Source organism: Triturus cristatus, chromosome 4_1 (genome assembly GCF_964204655.1).
Source record: "Triturus cristatus chromosome 4_1, aTriCri1.1, whole genome shotgun sequence".
NCBI lineage: Eukaryota > Metazoa > Chordata > Amphibia > Caudata > Salamandridae > Triturus > Triturus cristatus.
The window spans coordinates 911,691,454-911,710,443 of record NC_140585.1 but is presented as its reverse complement, the minus strand read 5'-3'; the positions used below and the strand labels follow the sequence as shown (position 1 = coordinate 911,710,443).

At 48.5% G+C, this 18,990-nt stretch overlaps 1 protein-coding gene across 1 annotated transcript in view; it reads right to left on the bottom strand.

Annotated features, from left to right (window-relative positions):
• The window catches only part of PRRT4 (proline rich transmembrane protein 4), a 149,811-nt gene that overhangs the window by 4,881 nt on the left and 125,940 nt on the right, over positions 1 to 18,990 (bottom strand). The window lies entirely within an intron of this gene.

Here is an 18,990-nt window from a genome sequence, read left to right as displayed (position 1 = left end):
CACAGTTGCACTTTGCCTATATTGTACATCTCAAGGCCTAATCTCTGGTACCGGCTCAGAAGGCAATAACGACTCCTGGCTAAACTTGTGAGGAAGCTTTTATCACAATTTTCTGTAAATCCTCAATGCAGCACCTGGTGCTTCCAGGTTCTCTGAACTTCTTCATTACACGTATCTCTGTAACAAAATGTCTACCTCGCATTCTCTTCCCATCTCCTGCCCAACTCATTTGTAAAGATCCACTTTTCTTCCACTCTCCTGCAATATCTTGGACCCTGCCTTTCTGTAATACAGTTTTAGACCATGGCGCTGGGCTAGTTAACTAGAAGGGAAATGCAATATATACAGCTTGTACCTATCCAGTGTTGCTTCTGTTGCCGGTGTATCACTAGCTCTGTGAACACCCATTTATGGATTGCACCATGCTGACGTATAACCAGTCACTCACCCACACCCTCTAATCATTCAAGAAGGTGCTGGGGTCAGGGGGCAGTGGTCAGCAGCGTAGAGAGTTGGACAACTGAGTCCATTGCTCTGGAGCTGGACCCCGCGGAGGCCGTATTTTCCCTGTTCTGGGGCAGCTCCGAAAGACAGATTAGGATCAGGGGACCCTGCTCATCACAGATGGCCCGCGGGTAATTGGAGGACTTTGGCCCGGTCCAGTGTGACCACATAGCCGCAGTTCGTGCTTTGTGTTTTTGGCACTGTTTTACACTTTTTTTAAATTCATAACCCTGGTTCTACTAATTGGATTTTTGTTGTTTTGTTTTTGTGTTATAAATTGAAGAAAGTTCTATTTTTCTAGCTTGGTGTGGGATTCTTTTTGTGTGGTGTTTCTCCTCTATTTCTGTTTGAAGTATTGAACAAATACTTTACACATTACCTCTAAGTTAAGCCTGACTGCTCTGTGCCAAACTACCAAAGGGTTGAGCACAGGTTAATTTGTGGTTGGCTTGTGCCTCACTCGGACTATGATTGTGGTTGCTGTTTAACCAGGGCAAACACCCGAATCAACCAACAACCGAATTTCTTACAGTGACGCGACACTGTTGCTGCTTCCCAAGCTGCACTCTACATGTCCTGTTTGATTGATGCCTGCACTGTTGCTACCTTTCATGCTGCACTGTACATGTCCTTCTGTGAGTGATGCCTGCGCCGTTGCTGCCTCCCATGCTGCACTATACATGTCCAGTGTGAGTGACGCCTGTGCCTTTGCTGCTTCCCATGTTCCATTGTACATACTCTATGAATCTTAAGCTTCGCCTGCTTCATTCTCTGCTTTAATAAACATGTTCTGTGCGTGAAGCTTGTGATATAGCTTCCCATGCAGTGCTCGGCATGTGTTTCCTCCGCTGCACTCTTAAGTGTGTGTATGCGTGCGCACCCATGCGCTTCCTTCGGTGCACTGTACATTTTCTGTGAAAGTCATGCAACGCAATGCAGAAAGTGAACATGCTACGCTGCGTGACAGGCAGAGAGCAGAAATGTGCGATATTTATGAAGATATGACACATTTCTGCTGGCGCACTGTGTGCCATCATAAAGGGTGCCTATGTTACAAGAATGATCCTTTTTGGAAAAGAAAACATACCTTCCTTCACAAAAACAATCTCTAAAGGCATATTCCTCTTGCTATGTGTGCTGCACAATTCAGCACACATGGAAAGAGGAAGTCAAGGGGAGAAATAAAGATATTTCTCCTTGTTACGCCTGGAAGGTGCACCATTTTGAAGCAAACCCAGGTTTACCGACCTTACTAAATCCGGGACTGCATCAAAATCCATGGGTAGATGCATGGGAACGCCCATGCTCCACCCATGGAACGCCTACTTAAAGCAGAGAAATGCCAGGCAGTGATATGCTCCTGCCTTATATGAATCTGGATTTACTAAACCACGCGGAGTCACGTTAAGGGCTTGCTGTGCCTTGCGTCACCTTGCTTGACGCAAGGATAACACAAGCACTTAGTAAATCTAGGCCTTAGTTTCTGGCTGGGGGTTTCCCCCAAACACACTCTGAACACCCTTAACTCCCTTCTGAAGGAGGCCTCTCCTGGTGGCTTTCGCTATATGCTATTTTGAGAAATTAAACTGTTCCATTTTCAACTTAGAACAAGCATTGGCAAGGTCGATAGGTCTCGCCTTTGGGACCTACTGATTTTGCCAATGGTTTTTAGCCATGCTAAACAACATCCCCCAATTGTGCAACATGGCTAAATTACGTGCATTCTTCCCTAATTTTTCGAGAATTTTTGCAGATTTACTTGAAAGCAAATTTTCCAAATTTCACACACCTTGAGTAGTGACATTGTGGAAATATGTGTGCAGGGGGAACAAGTCCTGGTTACTTCAGTACCTATTTCTAGAGAGCTGATCATTAGGCAGAATTCAATCTGTAGTGTACACTGTAGAAATAATTATTATATTAAAGTTATGTTCCGATTGGGAGGTAAAGTTCAACTTTTTGTAGAGATTGCCCAATATGTGTGTGTGGATATATATATATATATATATATATATATATATATATATATATATATATATATATATATATATATATATATATATATATATATACATACATATATATACAAACCACCTACTCCATCAGAAGAAGGTACGGACATCAGGCTATCGGTATACGGCTTTTGGTGTTAATCTCAAATCCATGAATTGTGTATTTATTGTAATTGAAAGATGCATTATTGACAATATGAATTTGACGTCATCAGTAGAGGATTGCGGTCGCGTGAGTTATAGTTGCCTGCACTAACTATAACAGGGGAATTTCAGTGTTTTTTTATGAGGGAAATGTCCAGCTAACTGTAACATGTGTGAAACCTATGGTTTTTTAAGTGAATTTGCAAGGTTTTTTAAATGCTAATTCCTAACTATAACGTGTGTGAAACCTATGGTTTTTTAAGTGAATATATATATATATATTCACTGAAAAAACCATAGGTTTCACACATGTTATAGTTAGCTGGACATTTCAATCATAAAAAACCAATGAAATTCCACGTTATAGTTAGATCAGGTAACTATAACTTGCGCGCCCACAATAAACTGCTGATGACGTCACATATTACATCACTCATGACATGGTCAGTGACATCACTCTTCACATCAATGATGACATCTGAAATGACACATTGTGGATTGCGGTCGCGCAAGTTATAGTTACCTGATCTAACTATAACGTGGAATTTCATTGGTTTTTTATGATTGAAATGTCCAGCTAACTATAACATGTGTGAAACCTATGGTTTTTTCAGTGAATTTGCAAGGTTTTTTAAATGCTAATTCCTAACTATAACGTGTGTGAAACCTATGGTTTTTTCAGTGAATTTGTACGGTTTTTTAAATGCAAATTATTTTTTGTGATTTTTTGTAAACCTATGTATAAAACAATATATGTACTGTATCCTGCATTATGGAATGGTTAAATTTTTTTTTTATGCATTTTTTTCCGTGCGCGTACGGTAAGCTGACGCTACGCGCTCCGTACGTCATAAGTACGGTGCGCTTACGTGATACGATGCGCGTACGGTAAGCTGACGCTACGCGCTCCGCACGTCATAAGTACAGCGCACTTACGTGATACGTACGTGACGTACGCGTACTCGCGGATGCAACGTCGCGGTTACGCAGGGGCGTGTAATGCGCATGCGCGAGTGCGGCTTACGTACGCGCTCCGTAAGCGCTCCGTAAGCGTCTCGTTCGCGCATGCGCACTTGTTTCCGAGCGCGTACCGTAAGCTTACGGAGCGCGCACGGTAGGTCATGTGATCCACAAATAACACTTTTCATTGGTTGAAACTACTTTCAGTTCCAGAAACTTCCCACACCACACCCATTCCCCTCATTACTGCTTGAGATCCCCTAGGAGAAGGAGCTGAATTGACATTGAGATACAATGGCAGAACAGCAGACCTCTTCTGAGAGTGAGGCTAGCAGCACCACCATCATCCAGAGAAGGAGGAAACAAAAGAATGCTTTTGTATGGGAGTATTTTACTTTTCCAGAGGGGGAGAAAAAGGTCAATGCTCCATTGGTCACTTGCACACTTTGTGACCGTGTTTTATCTAGAGGAAATCCAAGGAAGAAGTATTCCTTTGGAAATCACTCTATGATGAGACACCTTAGGGATAAACATCCCAGGACCTTTGCTCGACATACTGGAGAAAACTCTTCAGTAAGTCACCAGAGCCCAACCTCAGAAGCTCAGCCGAGTACATCATCGGCAGCTCAGCTGAGCCCTTCATCTGAGGTGGGAGCATCACCTTCTTCTGCTCCTCTGGACGTTAACCCTCGATTTGGGAAGGTTGTAATGAGGTGTATAACGTGTTCTGGTCTTATTGTTTTTGGGGAGACCAGTGTTCCCCTTATTAACAATAAGATCGATCAGCACGTTTGTAGACGCTCATAATATTCCCATTCTTTCTTTCCTCCATCCCTGCATTAACCCAACGGCTCTTTTAAGAGCCAACCTTACCTCACAATTTTTTTTATTTTTTTTTCAAGTTTTCCTTTTTGAAAATTTATTTTGCCGTGCGCGCACGGTACGCGTAATTACGCGAAGTTCACGGAATTTTCCCTCGCAGAATTTATTCGTTTACGCCGTGCGCGTACGCTGCGCGCATTCGGCGATTTTTTTAAAAAAAATTAAAATAAATTTTTTGCCCTTGGGGGTCCTTCTGAGACCCCCTGACAAAGGCTAGGGGGTCAGGAACTGTCCAGCCTGCCCCCTTTTCACGTTATCCTCCTTTGTTTTTCACCCCCTCAGACTGCGAGAGACAAAATGGTGGCCGACACTTCCTGGTTTCGACCGATTCGAATGTTTACTTTGATCTAACAACCAATCAGAATCGCGCTCGCGCACGGCACCGTGCGCGTACGGTAAGCTTACCGTAAGCGCACGGAGCGCGCCCATAGATATATATATTGATGTAAATGCTATTTTCTCAGGAAATACTGAACAGATTTACACAAGACCTTCAAAAGGCACATCCCTGACCTGAGGGCTACCTCTCTGCCAAATTTCACATAATTCTGTTCAGCCGTTCGGGCTGTAGCTCGGACTAAAGGTCCTATGGAAAAATGCATGGGGAAAACGCGTTTTGGGACCCCCCTTTTTTCTCAGCCCCCGCTTGACGAATCCCCCCGAGACTTTCAGGGTAGGAGCGGAGCGTAGCGCCCCATTAGTTTTGAAAATTTCGCGAGGATTCGTCAACCGGCGCCAAAGTTATTCAAAATAGAATTTTGAGATTTTTTATGGAAACACGGTCCTAACTATAACTATCTATATATATATATATATATATATATATATATATATATATATATATATATATATATATATATATATATATATATATATATATATATATATATATATATATCTTATCTACTGGCAGTCGCCAGTAGATAGTTATAGTTAGGACCGTGTTTCCATAGGAAATCCGCAACATTCTTTTTTGAATAACTTTGGCGCCGATTGACGAATCCTTGCGAAATTTTCAAAATAGGTGGGGCGCTCCGCTCCGCTCCTTCCCTGAAAGTCTCGGGGGGATTCGTCAAGCGGGGGCTGAGAAAAAGGGGGGGTCCCACAACGCGTTTTCCCCATGCATTTTTTCATAGGCCCTTTAGTCCAAGCTGCAGCCCGAACGGCTGAACAGAATTACTTGAAATTTGGCAGAGAGGTAGTCCTCAGGTCAGGGATGTGCCGTTTGCAGGTCTGGTGTAAATCTGTTCAGTATTTCCTGAGAAAATAGCATTTAAATCAATATATATATCTATAGGCGCGCACCGTGCGCGTACGGTAATCCTTACCGTACGCGCACGCTGACGTGCGCGAGCGCGATTCTGATTGGTTGTTAGATCTTAGTAAACATTCGAATCGGTCGAAACCAGGAAGTGTCGGCCGCCATTTTGTCTCTCGCAGTCTGAGGGGGTGAAAAACAAAGGTGGATAACGTGAAAAGGGGGCAGGCTGGACAGTTCCTGACCCCCTAGCCTTGGTCAGGGGGTCCCAGAAGGACCCCCAAGGGCAAAAATTTATTTTAATTTTTTTACGAAAAATCGCGGAGTGCGCGTAGCGTGCGCGCACGGTAGAAACGGAATAATTCCGCGAATTACGTAACGCACGGTGAAAAAACTTTAAAAAAAATAATAAATAAATACATAACTTAGCATTTAGAAAACCGTACAAATTCACTGAAAAAACCATAGGTTTCACACACGTTATAGTTAGGAATTAGCATTTAAAAAACCTTGCAAATTCACTTAAAAAACCATAGGTTTCACACATGTTATAGTTAGCTGGGCATTTCACTCATGAAAAACCATTGAAATTCCCACGTTATAGTTAGTGCAGGCAACTATAACTCAAGCAACCGCAATCCTCTGTTGATGCTAATACTGTATTTAGACACTTATTTACCCATGTCTTCTTCCATTAATTTTTAGCTATACATATATTACAAATATTTTTTTTTCAGAAAGACACATATGTCATCAGTGATGTAATATCTGACGTCATCAGCAGAGGATTGCGGTCGCGTGAGTTATAGTTGCCTGCACTAACTATAACGTGGGAATTTCAATGGTTTTTCACGAGTGAAATGCCCAGCTAACTATAACATGTGTGAAACCTATGGTTTTTTAAGTGAATATATATATATATATATATATATATATATATTAGTTAATGCTTGTTTGTAGCCATTTTAAATATGCTACCATTTAGCATGAAATGAACCAATATGTCGGAAAGTGAATTTGCTTTCCCAGGATCACACAATTTGTGCAAGTGAGTAGCAAAGAACCGTTTGTTTCAATTCGCTAGGTGCAAAAAAGATGAAGTCTGCTTCAAACGTTGAATTTTAAAATTGATGTTATTATTTCTTTTCCACAAACCACATACAACACTTCCTGTTGGAGCTTTGCGGCTGGCCGAGGCCCCCGCAGGGGGCCACTAGAGAGGTCAGCACTCTAGTGTCATCTGGGCACCCCACACCCCCCTCCCCCATCAGGGGCAGGGACTCTGGGTGGAGTCCCCCCAGTCTGGTCGCAGCACGCTAAGGGCGTCACTTCCTGGGCGTCAGGACTTGGGGGAGGGTATATATGCCTCCCCCACCATTTTAGCGCCCTCTTTTGCGCGACCGACACGCTGTCTTGAATAGAATTGGGATCACTCAGACACGTGGGGGGCCCGGGGCATAGATGGGATCATTGCCGGCCCATCGGGGCGCCTGGGCGTACATGGCCAGTCTTCTGCTCTAATGCGGGGGGATGCAGGCGCGCCCAATACGCCGTCTTGCTGGTCGGGCTGTGGGACTGTTGACGAGTCCCTACTCGTGTCGTGCAGTTGGAGCTGGGAGTGAGGCTAGTTGCCCAAATCCCCAGCGTAAGCCCCCCCCGGGTCCCACCCCACGGGCCAGGACCCCTGTGGGACCCAAATGGTAATTCCTTCCCCAGGAGATCCGTTGCAGCTGTGCATGTGCATATTCAGGGCGAAGGATCGGGACAGGGGAAGGCAAAAGGGGGGGGTTTCAACTCCCCACCCACCCCCTTCCGCTGCGCAGACTGGGTTTCAGGTGCGAGCGAGGAGTGTTGCTAGCTCTCCTCTTCACCCCCCAGCTTGACCACGGCACCCGGTCCTCTCGTTCCCTTATGTGCGGTCATGAAAGTGCCGTAACGTTGGCTCCGAGAGTGAGGCAGGGGCCTTAAAATCATGTAGCGTGTGCCTCAGGGCGCTGGCCCGCCCCTCCCCAACTCATTCTGGGTCCGGAGCTTGCCTGGTTTAACCGGCCACAATTGCTGGTATGTTGGCCCCTCCTCCCGGGCTGCTATGTGTACCATGACCACCCTCGTCGGATCGCAGAGCCGGTTTCTGCAGCGGTGAGTCCCAAGTTTGGGGGCGCAGTTGTTGCGGTCTAGGGGTGTGGAGGAAACCGTCTCGGGAGTGGTTGGGGACTACGGTTGAGGTTGTCCCGCATGCTCGGATTTTAATTTGTGTTGCGGGGTTTGGGGCTAGGCCGGTGCCTGCGGCAGCCGATTGAGGTACTATTCCTGACTGTTAGGGTCAGAGACATGTAGGTATAAGGGTCCACGGCCTGGCTGTGGACGGGCCCAATGGGTTGGTGCGATGGCAGGGTGGGCTGTGGTGGGGCCGCTGGTGCCCCGTAAGTCAGCGTGAGCTGTCTAAACAGCGGGGGAACATCAAGAATCCAACAGCCCGAATCACTGCTCTCTCCCGGTTGAGACTGTTTGAGGGGGTACAGTTAAGGAGATGTTGCCTTTGCACAACATGGAGCATGCGCAGATGCAAAGAGCCCTGAGACATTGAATCTGATCATGCGACTTGTTCTCCTCTTTGAACGCGCAAAGTTCAATTTTGACGTCATGCCAGGTGAGTGTTTTAAGGGAAGGGAAATCCTTGTCATTTTCCCTCGGGATTGCCCTTCGCTTTTTATACCTCAGGAGCAGCAACAGTGTCAACCGGAGCTTTAAGTTGAAGATTGTCATTATTATATACAAGCCATAGTTACTGCTTATTTAGCTTATGCAAATAGTGCTGACTTGTTGTAGGTATGATGTTACGTGTATCATATATCTGGATGCAATGACAGAAACAGCAAAATACAAGTCGGCCTGTTCACTATGCTAAGCACAGATACAGGCTTTGGGCCAATTGGGTATTTGAGGCACTACCGTTATCCGCACGGCCCCGCCACCTCCAACCCCTTAACGAGCGTGTCGCTGCCCCAAGGCAGGAAGAGCCGCCCCTGGCCGTCACGGGTCTCCGCCAGGTGCTGGATTACACTGTGGGTGCCTGCATCATCGTCTCTAGGTAGTGGGTCTTGCGGGGAGAGTGCCACCGCATCTTGCATCCGTGGATCCTGGATCCGTGGGCAGGGTTGCTGCCTCCCAGCCGGCTGCTTACAGCCCGCTTCACTGCGCTACCGTAGCGGGTGCTACCGTCGATGTCCACGGTTCCGGCTGTGCATGTTAGAGGTGGCAGGGTGTGGTGCGCCCCCCCCCCCACCCCAGTGAGTAACCCGGGGTGCCCGGCGGGTGATGCTAGCGGGTCCGGTCACAGCAACTTAATATTATATACAAGCCATAGTTACTGCTTATTTAGCTTATGCAACTAACCATTACCGAAGCCAATAGTGCTGACTTGTTGTAGGTATGATGTTACGTGTATCATATATCTAAAAGCAATGACAGAAACAGCAAAATACAAGTCGGCCCGCACACTATGCTAAGCACGTATTCGAGCTTTGTACTACAGGAGGCCTGTCATTCCCGCGGAGGCGAGCCCCGGTCTGGGGTCAGGTGGAGTAAGCCTGCAGTGTACCATAATGTGCCTTATTCTGATTTTCTCCCCCCAGCAGGGTCTGGGTGAGTGGAGTGTGAATTTCACCCAGGGCCTAGTTCCTTGGGATTACATTGAGTTCACTTTATAATGGGGATGTATATATACAGCTGAATTGTGGAATGTAAACTGCTGCTCTGTTACTGCTCATTTGTTTGGCCTGACGGCTAGGGCAACAGACTTTAATGCTGGGGTGCTGGAGAACCGGGTTCGAGTCTGGTGGGAGGATTGGACTTCTTGTAATCTCCTGGTACCGTCTGTAATGCAGCAGGCAGTCATTTAAAGCACTGTATAAAACCGCAAAAAGGCTGTTCAATAACTATCTCTACGCCCCCGCTAAGGCCATTGGTTCTTTACTTGTGGTGTTAATCTGTGGGCGTAGACATGGAGTGCGAGGTTCTTGTTGTCTTTCCGTCGTGACTGATGTGGGAAGGTTGTTAATTAGGCACAGCTGTGGGCTGGGTCTTGCCTCGCAGGATTGGGGTTAGCTTGACCTGAAATCTCCCGGTTCCTTACACATGGTTTTAATGCTGGGGGCATTTCATATTTACACAGCATGCATGGTCCGATTGTCCTGTGGTCTGGCTGAAGGCATTGGGCAGCCCAGTGTCACGAAGGTGTAACATGACCTTCTCCAATGCACAGCCTTCTTCAGGATACGTGGGGGGCTCTGGCGCGTTTAACACAGCATTTTGAAGGTTTGAGGTCAGGAGTGCATACTACTGCACAACAGCACATGCGGTAGCATCAGCTGCCCTTGGTAGAAACTTATGTGGGGGCCCCTGTTTGGAACAGCTTTGAATTAGTCCAGCCCTTTCATGCCCACTTTAAGAAAAGTTACTGACAGTGCACGGACACACTCTTCCAATTCCTAAATGTGTTTGCATGCAATATTCGGGGATGGTGACGTGTTTTCAATATGGTAACACAGCAGCAGCTCACTAATATTACTGAAATAATAGGTGACTCTGCCACTTAGCATTTAGTGGGTTCTGTTTTGATCAAAATAAACCTTTTAGTGATGTTGTAAGTGTGGAACACATGGCCCAAGCGGCGCATGGTGAAGTTTTGCTGGAAGGCATACCGGGGTCAGTAAGCGGAGCGCAGTGGATCGGTAGTGCGACTGTTGGTGTTAGTGTTGCTCTCGCAGGTTGAGAAGAATAACAAGAAACTTGTACTTGGTTGGTGCCAATTTGATAAAGGACTGTGTTCTGCGCAAGCACATGGAGTTGGCTAACCTATGGGTGGCTAACGAAAAATCATGGAACCATTCTTAAATGTGGGCAATTCCAAAGGTGGTCAAAGCATCCTTATGCATCATAGGTTTTTTTTTTTTTTTTTTTTTAAAAACCTTTATTTGTGCATATTAAAAGAACAAATACGGGCCTACAACCATCAGGCCGGCCACAAAACGATTAAGCACTGAGACAAACATTACATCCCCTGTGCATCAATGGTCAAGATTAGCAACGATTCAGGAGTTATACACTGGAGAGATCCTTGACACCAGGGGAAGGAGAAGTGAAGGTTAATTTTAAGGTTTTCAAAATAATTTTATCGAGGAAAAAGTCAGTAGAGGATAGAACCAAGGAGATTCGAGTCCGCAAGATGGCTTCATCACACGGGAGAGAAGCAGCATCATTAAAAACGGCCATAGAAAATCTCAGACAGTGAGGCGATGCAGTTATATAACAGGATAGTCACATGAGTAAATACGCACCCCTCCAAAGCCGCCCCCACTCAATCCACCCCACACCCGGACCCCGAATCGGAAACAAGGATAGCGCAGAGACATAGAAGAAAAAGGCCCATAGAACTAAAAAGAAACAGTAAATTACCCCCCCACCCTACACCAATGCGGAGGCTACGGCCTACCCCCCCCCCAGCATAGTGCCTGTCGCCCAATGAACCCGAAATATAGACGAGAGAGAAAGTAGGAATAAAGGAAGGAAAATAAGAAAACAAAGAAGAAAGCGGGGAGGAGCCCACGTAACCTCGGAGCGCCCGGAACCACCGGCCAACTACGTCTCCACACACTGAGAACCCACTACACCCAAAGGCGGTCGTGTGAAGATAACGTGTCACAACAATATAATGAAGGCAGACAAATCGCGCTGAGTGCGCACAACATATGCAAACAGTTCCAGTCCCAGTCCAGCCCATCCGTGAAACCCTGGTGATGGAAATCAATCTAGCCCTGGCCCGATCGCGGGCGTAAGATTAGACTAGCCCCCACATGAAGGCCCCGCAGCCCGTGCAGACAAAGACAATATGGCCGCTTGGGAGAGGATGGAGAAGTAGAGTCACAAAATGGCCACCGATCATCCATTGAGGTCCCCCTGTGCACCATATAAAATCCAGACCTGGCCTGTAAAGTACAGGAGTTCCACATAAAGGAAGCCATAGGCCACCGTGAACGGTTCCTCGAGGACGTCAGGTGTCGCTCAGCTGGATACTCTTGAGGGCGCGGTGAGGCAGGCAACAACAAAGCAGGCAGCAATGAACGGGGAGACAAAGTGTCCACAATTGAGCAGGAGATCGATTGATCCTGGGTGCCGGGAAAGCCAGATGCAGACACCAGTGTAGCACGGTTATACCCAGTCGTTGCGTCCCGGCAAGAGGACAGAAGCACTGGCAGACCCACGTCTTGTTGAAAACAAACGGGGCGCTCACGACCCGCAGCCGACAGTATGGAGTCGAACCGCTCACTCAGCGTTTGCAAGCCAGCACACAATTGCAGACGAAAATCCCGCAGGGCAGCCAGAACGGAGCCGCATGTCAGCGGAAGCTGCGCCCCCACATCGGCAGCAATCCGGGACGGCACTGTGGAGCTGGAGTCTGGTAGAGGGAGGGCGAAGCGGGCAGCGGGCAAGACCGGAGCATCGCCCCCCAGCAGCGAGCGGGCAATCAACGCCATGGTTTACCGCTGAACGGTACAGTGGCCAGGGGGGGGGTCGTAACAAGGAGGCAATTCCCCGCAGGTCTGCGCCGCAACAGGTGAAAGCCAACCGTCGCTTCCCCTCCCTCGGACTCTCTTTGCAGCCGACTAGGCAATAGAAGAAGGGGGTCTGCAGCCTTCCACAGCGCGGGCCACAGAGCGGGGCAGGAGACCCGCCACACCGGGGCTTACCCTATAGCTCCAGCCCGTCAGGTGAAAGGTGAAGGAGGTGTCCGGGCGTCTCTCCCCCGGCTCGTCTGGCGACAGTCCGTGGTGTGAGGCGGGATCGGGGCCGCGGGGCTCAGATTTGTGCCGGGGGTCCAGTGACTGCGGAGCTTCCAGGGGGCCGGCCAAGGCCACAATGGAGCAGGGGTCCAGCGCGGAGAACAAAGGCCCCAAGAACTCCGGCATCCGGGCGGGCTCAGACTCCGGGAAAGCGGCGGCGCGGTCAGCGCGTCGTCGCGCACGTTGCACCTCGAAAATCGGCGAGGATAGGAATCAGGATGATAGTCCGAGGCCAAGGGCCGGCGGAGCCGGGCGCTCAAGCGTCTGCTCCGGTCGCCATCTTGGCTCCTCCCATGCATCATAGGTTTAAATCATTCAGGAAGGCTGCTGCAATTTCCATTGCAGGATGCACTGTTTCTGCAGGTTGCGGCGATGATTCATTGTCACAGCGGGTAGCGCTGCCCGATCCCCGGCGTGGAGCTGGTTGCCCACGCTCCAGCATGTTTCCTTGTTTCGCTGCCTACTTGTCCGGTATGGCCTCCAAGGGATTTCTTTACACTGCCTTGGGTGGGACACGCTGGTGGATGGTCCCTATGTGTCATGGGATCGGGCGCATGGTCTTTGATGGTGATTCGTGCGCTGCGAGCGCACACTGAGCCTGGTTGAGCATGCGGCGGGTTGGAGATTTCTTGCGTGGGTGGTTCCCGTACTAGCACTGGGAACTCCGGCTTCCGCGTATGCATGCACTGCATCCTCGGAGTGCTTCGAGTACAGGACAGCTGTTCCTATTGACACAGTTGCCAGTGCCGCATGGGGAATTTGGCACCTGCAGTTGCAGTTAGGGACATTCACCCACCCAGGTAGGGCGGACATGGGTTGCTCGGTGTCCCCCCCACTTTCCCAAATGTAAGAAAACAGCAGAAGTTGGTGGCGCACAGGAGTGCCTGTGGGACTGACTCGGAGCGGGCGATGACGTGGTGTGTCAGTGGGTCCAGGGTATGGTCACCTTCGAGAGAATTGGTGTTGCGCACACCAGTGGGCTACATCGCTTGTGGGTTTATCGCAGGCACTCGCCTCATGAATTGGTCATTGGCAGGGGCCAGTGGTGAACAACCTTGGTGTGTGGGGCAGCAGATGGGGTGGTCACTAGGAGATCGCTGCCCGTATCCACAGGGAGTGTTTGCACTGGAAGTGCGACTCTGCCCCTCCTAATTCGGTAAACCTGTCTGTGCGTAAGGCCAGGTACAATGTAAGGGGTGCTCAGGTAAGGCGCTATGATACCTTCAGCTCGAGTGTGCTAGATAGAACTGTGAAGAGTCAACAAATAGCACGTTGCACTTTTTAGTAAAAAGGGACTGTTTTACAAGCAGGCATGTGAAGATTTACTAGTGTCACTGAAAATGTTGGAGCAAGTTGAGCACAGGTTCGGAATCTGTCTCTTTTCCTCGCCTATTTGTTACTTTCAGATACCTCCCGGCCGGTGGTTCAGGTTACGAACTGAGTGGCAGCAACCAGATGCAGAGGGAAGCTGGGTCCTCAGTAGGCCATGAACCAGTGAGGGTGCTGGCTTTTCAGCCCAAGGTTCCGCACAGGCTGCTAAACTTTGCGTATGGGGGGCTGCACATGGAGTATCGAGTGTTGCGCAGTTCCATGGACAGCCATGCTTTCATTTGGAGTGGGCATGAGGATAGTTGTGCTGAATAGGTGAATTTAACAGGCGCTCATGTATAGCGTTTCAATACCACGACGTGGCTCCAGCGAGGCAAGCCAAGGTCACATGACTGCAGATTATGCGAAGGCAGTTAAAGAAAGCACCGTATTTGAGGTTCCCTCTTATAGCAAAGAGCCTTTGCAGCGCGTGAAGCTGTTACAGCAGACAGTGGCCTAATGGTTAAGGTATCTGACTCTGAACTGAAGGTTACATGTTCAAATCCAGGTTTTTCCATGGTTGTGATGTGCCTCTTTTTAAGTCACTTGGATTTCTGTAATGATTATCGGGTTTCAGATAGAAGTGACAGGTTGTCTAGAATCTGAAATGTTAGTGTGATTTTGTAGTATATGTCCGGAGGCACTGACAGAAGCCACAAAATATCAGTCTCACCGGCTGGGCGTGCCTACCATCGACAGTGATGGCTTAAGAAGCGATGAATGCTTGGTCCTCTCGCACTGGCAGGCAAATTCTGGTTGGGCTTAGCTTGGCATGCCACCTGGCAGTGGTTTCATTGACTCTGGTGATATTGGCTGGTGCAGCACTTGGTCATCAGTCTGTACCCTCGTACAGGCGATCATCCAGGGAAGGGAGCACATTAGGGCTTAGTCACCCTAGAATGATATGCACAAACTGGCACATGCTGCGTTAGGGTTTGTTGACCACAAAGGCAGAATGGGGATAGGTCGCCGATGTCATTGTATTGGAGGACATCTGCATAGCAACAGGTGGACGGCGCATTGGGTGCTGGTGGCACATTTGTTAATGGTGCAGGTCGGTGACCAGCCCTATGGTGGGAAAGTAGAATTCAAGCTCTGTTTCGCAAAGGATAGTTATTGTCTCATTCGAGTGCCGCACGTTGTCTCATTCGAGGGCCGCACATGCCTCGTTCGCAGTATAACGAGGTAAATTTTGTCTGCAACGCTGAGATTGTGCGCCGCCAATCCTTTTTCAAAAGGGCTGATGCTTTCTGGTTTTGGCACCTGGCATACGCGCAGGTGACCTGTCTGGCCGTTGCGGAAGTACGGAGGGCGCGGAGGGACTCTGGTGGACTTTACATTTTGGTGATAAACTGCTTCTAGTGGTTTCGTTTGGCTGCGGCTGGGTTTAACACACGTGTCTACATGTTATTGGCTGGCGCAGCACTTGGCCATCAGTCTGTACCCTCATACTGGTGATCATCCAGGGAAAGGGGTAACATTAGGGCTTAGTCATCCCAGAATGATATGTACAAACTGGCATGCGGTGCGTTAGGGTTTGTGCCACACAGAGCTGGCGGTGTCTCAGTCGACACACTCACTGCCCATGCATTGTGCATTGGCCGGTTTGTTTCATCTCTTCATAGGGAAGAGATGTATGGGGTATCTAATTGCTCACAGCATGGCACATCAAGTCGGGCACAAACCGGGTTGTTACCCATCAAATGTTTTACAATAAATGCTTTAGGGCACCTGCAGCCGTGAGGGATGCTTCCTGAGTGCCTAGGACTTGAGGTTTAGTAGCACTCCCCCCCCCCTCCCCCACCCTCAGGCCCACAGGGCTTTCAGCAGAATGGCCACAGGCTCGAGCAGGTCAAAGCGGGACTCCTGCGCAGCGCTTGTAGAATGTCACGTACCATTACGGGCGTGTTCCTACTAAAGCTGTCCCAAAGTTTTGGGGGTCAAACTGGGTGGAGCAGTACTTCGTAATGTTCGCATGACCAATGCGGTTTGTGGTATCTCCTAGCGGATCCACTGAAGGTGTACTGCAGCTAAACAGTAAACTGGGGATCTGGGATTCCGACACTTTTGCGGGTTTAAAGCGTCCAGGGCCAGAGATGGACAGTAGGTACTGTGCATCTGTGATCCGATTGCAGTTAAGCAAGCGGGGTGCGCTGCGTATGTTGTCACTGCACGATAGGGTGAGGTGTCGTCAATAGTGGGCACAAGACATATATTGTTTCAAACCAGATTGGACACCATTAAAGAGATCACCAGGGTTTAGCAATCAATGGGGTTCATGCAATCGTCTGGTCATCGGGGCGAAGTAAGGGCACCCTAGAACCAAGGTAGGTGACATGTTCTTGCAGTTAAGCTCTAATGCCCCGCCCGGTTAGCTATATTCGCCTCGCTGGGTGGGGACGCTGTCAGTCAAAATAGTGTGCTACTGACCCAAGAAAAGGGGAAAACAACGTTTCAAGCACAAAAGGCTACTATGCAAAAAGAACATTTGGCATGTCCAGTGTTCAACAAAAATTTAAATTTAACGGAGCAGGTCATTTTCCACCGCTGGGGCTGCTCAGGGTGGGCAGTGTGAACCACCCCCACCCCCCTATCTGGGAGTATTTTAGGATGGGGGTTAAGTTGGACTTAGTCAATCCTTAGTGTTAGGCACCTTATTGCAGACAGGGTGCATTGTATTAAATCAGACAATCTCTAGCTGGTATGCCTAGGAGGTTTCACCACTGAGGGAGCTGAGCGGGCTAAATTCCCATAAGGAATAAGGGATGCTTGGCAAGGGCAGGATGGCACCCTTGCTCATTGTCACATACTTCTAGTTACAAACATTCCTGTGCGTCATGATTTAGAAGGCAAAGGGACTGTTCAAATGTTAAGGGTTGGGGGAGTGGCCACCTAGCAAGTGGGCTGCTGTCTCATAGATGAGGGACACAAGTATCCAGGCACACATGGTGCTAAAGTACGGCAGCGAGGTAAGATCAGCAAATAGATGGGGCAATGTGAGCCATGGTGTCTGAAACCATCCCGCCCAGAGTTGGCCTGGGTCTGAGTCATGTGATGCAGAGGACCTTTCCCGCATGGGGTGAATAGTCTTGGCGCAAGTTCATAGGCCAAAAGGGCCTTTTGTTTCAGCAGACACTAGCTGATCCAGGCTAACTTCAAGGGCTATTGTGATATAGATGGGGTTCATCTATCAACAGTAGGGATGGATCTCTTTCTTCTAGACTTCTAGGCGCTAGAGATGAAAGATTGCAGGTAAGACCATAGCTGTTTGGTGGGGGGCTCTGGCGGCGACAGTGGCCACCTCCAGAGCTGTGGCGAGTTACAGGGCGATCTGGAAGCAGGGCGTTACAGAAAGGTACCTCTGCGCGGCACCATAGGGGGTGCCAGAGCCAAATCCTAGGAGCCTCATGTGAGGTTCCTGGAAAACCGTGTCGGCACCCCGTTAGTCCTTTGGGCGGTTGTGGGCCTGAACAACCGGGGGTTTGCTATTCTACGCTCCGCCTTGAAAGGGGTGTGAGTAATATGGGACCAAGTGTCATGTGATCCGGGAAGAGGATCACCAGTAAGGGCAGCACAGGTGGGGTTTGCCCCAGTGCTGCCTGGCTCATCAGGCGGGCAGGCGGCCCAGTTGGTTGCCTGCCCTTGGATCGCCCGTAAGATAACCCACCTATTACATAACGGTGTATGTATTAAACCTGCAGCAACTTTACCCAAACCAAAAAAAAGATGTGGTGTGTATTTATTTATTTGCATATATGTTATGTTGGAGGGGTGGGAAAGGATGCCAATGGTGATACTATAAAGTAATCGGTGCTATTAACGCAACCACTAGACTGTATCACCTTCCTCATTAGTAAGTTTTGCAATGTTGTGTGATGCCCCATAGTTGTGAAAAGTTGGCCCTCGACTAATAAGGCTCGTGCTTCTTTGCCGAATGGGAGCACTCGACAGATTTCAGATATCGTTGTTCAAAAGCCTGCAACACCACGATCATGAATCTTCGCAAGCAATGAGCACGTGAACACGAGAGCCACTCTCATGTGTAACCTGGGTCAAGGCAATGCATGCCACTTTGAGCAACGTGAAGTAGCATGTGAAAGTGTTTTATTCAAAAGTAAGGGGCGAGCTCTGAAGCCCATCGGTGCATTACCCCATAGTGAAGCTCGGCTCAGATGCCACCGCAAACCAAGGCAAAGCTTGTTGCATCACAGCATGGTTTTTAAAGAAAACCTACTAAGAAGTGTCTTTTGAAGAAGTGAATTCAGAGTAATATGCGTGTAAGAATAGTGCAAGGGATTCTGTGTGTCTAAAGCCTACAGTACAGGCACTGTGTGTCGTCCCAGCCCCCAGGACACATAACCCCCAGGACATATATCTGCGCCAACCGTATTTCATTTTACCCTGTAGAAAGAAGCAGGACACCGACTGGAGCAGCCATGAGTGGTACAGTGTAAGAGCTATTAGCCTGGCTACTGGAATTATGTAGCAATAGAGGGCCAAATTACGCGGCAAGGTTTAGTAAATTATACTGCAACAGTGGCGTAGCTAGGCCTTTTGCCGCCTCTGGCGGTCCCAGCCTTTGCCGCCCCCCACGGCGGCAGTAAGTGCGGGGTGTGCTGCTGCTCTATTCCAGCGTTTGCTGCCTCTCGTGCCCCCCTTGCTACGTAACTGTGCTGCATGAAAAAGCAAATTATGCGGCACATTTCGTTATAGTGTTACTTCGTTATTTCATAATTTTTAAACTTGGTAACACTGTATGGCCATTGGTTGCCTCTCATTAGCAGCAGTTTAACACCCAAAATAGCAATAAGCAACATAAAGGTGAACAGTCCAGCTTTGCAGAGGGCCTTCACCTGCGCAGCAACATGTGTTGCTGCATTTTTAGTAACTTTTGACCCATTTGTGTTAGAAACAAATACATAATATTTTTTAACTGCTGATTATTCTGCAGATGATGGATTATGTGGCAAATGCTGCAAATCTATAATTGTGTGAAAATTGCCACAGCCGCACAATCGCA